Source organism: Scylla paramamosain, chromosome 9 (genome assembly GCF_035594125.1).
Source record: "Scylla paramamosain isolate STU-SP2022 chromosome 9, ASM3559412v1, whole genome shotgun sequence".
In the NCBI taxonomy this organism is placed as follows: domain Eukaryota; kingdom Metazoa; phylum Arthropoda; class Malacostraca; order Decapoda; family Portunidae; genus Scylla; species Scylla paramamosain.
Genome location: NC_087159.1, coordinates 27,052,587 through 27,055,000, shown reverse-complemented (window position 1 = coordinate 27,055,000; position 2,414 = coordinate 27,052,587). Strand labels below are relative to the sequence as shown.

At 40.7% G+C, this 2,414-nt stretch overlaps 1 long non-coding RNA gene across 1 annotated transcript in view; it reads left to right on the top strand.

Moving 5' to 3' along the window:
• LOC135103809 (uncharacterized) overlaps positions 1 to 505 on the top strand; it is a 136,749-nt gene extending 136,244 nt beyond the window's left edge. Inside the window, exon 3 of the long non-coding RNA XR_010270206.1 lies at positions 1 to 505. This exon is cut by the window's left edge and continues 274 nt beyond it. This is a non-coding gene — a long non-coding RNA (uncharacterized LOC135103809).
• The last annotated feature ends 1,909 nt before the right edge of the window (positions 506 to 2,414 follow it).

The window sequence follows — 2,414 nt, the reverse complement described above, 5'->3', positions numbered from 1 at the left end:
AAAAGAAATAATGGCACAAAACAGACACACTTGGAAAATATTAATTAAAAACAGCGACTACGAATAGAGATTTAAGCTATAAAGAAAAAAAGGAGAAGGATAAGGTGGGAGGAAAGAATGCATTAAAGAACACGAGAGACTAAAGAATAAGCGAAAGAATGGCACAAGACAGACACACACTTAGAAAAGATTAATTAAAACAGTGATTCCGAATAAAGATTTAAGCTAAGAAGAAGAGCAACAACAAGAACAAGAACAAGAAAGAAGGAGAAAAGGAAGAAAATAAACAAATTAAGGAGAAAACGAAAAAATAAAAGAAGAAAATAAATAAAAATAATAAGTTTAAACAGGCCAGCGTGGTGAGGAGGGAAGGTGAAAGAAACAAGAACTGCGGGACTCCTCTCTTTGCCCCTCCTGACGCCCCCAAAGACCCTACATATTTGAACGCGACGCAGCGCACTATTCCTAAAAGATTGGTCTTCTTGCTTTCGTGTTTCCTGTGTGCGTGATCCAGTGGTGTTTTGTTTTAATTCTCTCTCTTTTCTTTTCTTTTCTTTTTTATATATTTCTTTTCGTTTTCTTTTGTTTTTCTTTTCTTTTTTTGTTTGTTTGGTTGTTCAATTGGTTTGTTAGTCGGTTGGTTTCATTGGTATTGCTTCGTTTTATGATTATTATTTTTTTATTATTATTGTTGTTGTTGTTATTATTATTATTATTATTATTATTATTATTATTATTATTATTATTATTATTATTATTATTATTATTATTATTTCCTTCTATAATTCGTGTAAGTTGTTTCTACTTTTTCTTTTTTTCTCTCTCTTTTCATATTTCTTTTTATTTATAACAGACTCAATATTTTCTCTCTTATTTTCATCTCCAATTGATTTCATGTATCATACAGTCCTCTTTTCTTCTTCTTCTTCTTCTTCTTCATCGCTGTCTTTGGTAATCCCATATTTGGTATAGTTCTCTTTACCTCTCTTCTTTCCATCCCAAACTGATTCCATATTTCGTGCAGTTCTTTCTCTCTTCCTATTCATCCATAACCGAAAATGACTGAACATGATAGGATGTTTGTGTGATTCTTCTCCGTTTTCTCCTTTCTCTCTTCCTGTCATCTCAAAACAACTCTTACGGCCGTACAGTTTCCCTTATTTTTCCCTTCCCCCACAACACCTCACTCCACACGGCACAAGTAAACACAGAGACAAGGAAATACCGTTAGATTCTATGTACAGTTCCCTTCCCTTGGGCACGGCCGACACTTCAGCGGATCCAGGAACAACCTTCCTCTCTCTTGCCCTTTCCCTATCCCCCCATACCTCCTGCTTCCTCTCTCCTCCCTTCACCGTACCGCATAGACCTCCCCTCCCCTCTCTCTCTCGCTTCCTTTTTCCCTCCCGCGTACCCACTTAAGAAGCACTTGGATAAAAGAGGTTGAGTGGCTCTTGGGTGAAACTAGAACGCCTGGCTGTTAAGAGAGAGAAAGAGAGAGAGAGACAGAGAGACCGACCTCCCTCACTAGCACCATAATGACCCATCCGGCCATAAAACTAACCAACCCACACACTTCACGAAGGCGGGACGCGAACAAACATGTCAAGTAGTGCTCGTGATGTCGTTCAGTCACACAACGAAGACAGTACTTAATCTGTGCCATTTGACTGACGACTTCCCACTCTCTCTCTCTCTCTCTCTCTCTCTCCTCTCTCTCTCTCTCTCTCTCTCTCTCTCTCTCTCTCTCCTCTCTCTCTCTCTCTGGGTACTTAAAAATGCGCATGACGATTCGATTTCGGTATCCTTAGCGTCATCCAATTAGAGAGAGAGAGAGAGAGAGAGAGAGAGAGAGGAGAGAGAGAGAGAGAGAGAGAGAGAGAGAGAAATCATAATAATAACGCGCCAACACATCCTTTACAGGGTTTCTCGCGGCCTTGCTGAGACAAAGAACGAGAGAGAGAGAGAGAGAGAGAGAGAGAGAGAGAGAGAGAGAGAGAGAGAAGAGAGAGAGAGAGAGAGAGATGGAGCTGTGGGCGGGAAACAAGACAGGTACGTAGTGGAAGAAGGAGGAAGAAGAGGAGGAGATGGTGCAGAAAGAAGAAAGAATAGAAGAGATAGAGGTAACAGAAGAAGATGAAGAGGAAGAGGAAGAGGAGGAGGAGGAGGAGGGAATGATACTGGAGGAAGAAATAGAGGTGATGGAAGAGGAAGAGAGGAAGGTAGTAAAGGAAGTAGAAGGAGTGATAAAGAAAGAAGAATGGATAGAACAAATAGAGGTGATAGAAGGAGAGGAAGAGGAGGACGAGAATATAGAAAGAGAGGAGGAGGAGGAGGAGGAGGAGGAGGAGGACCACCAAAAGATTGACTTCTGTCTTTCATACGCCCACAGAAGGTGAGCTCTCTCTCTCTCT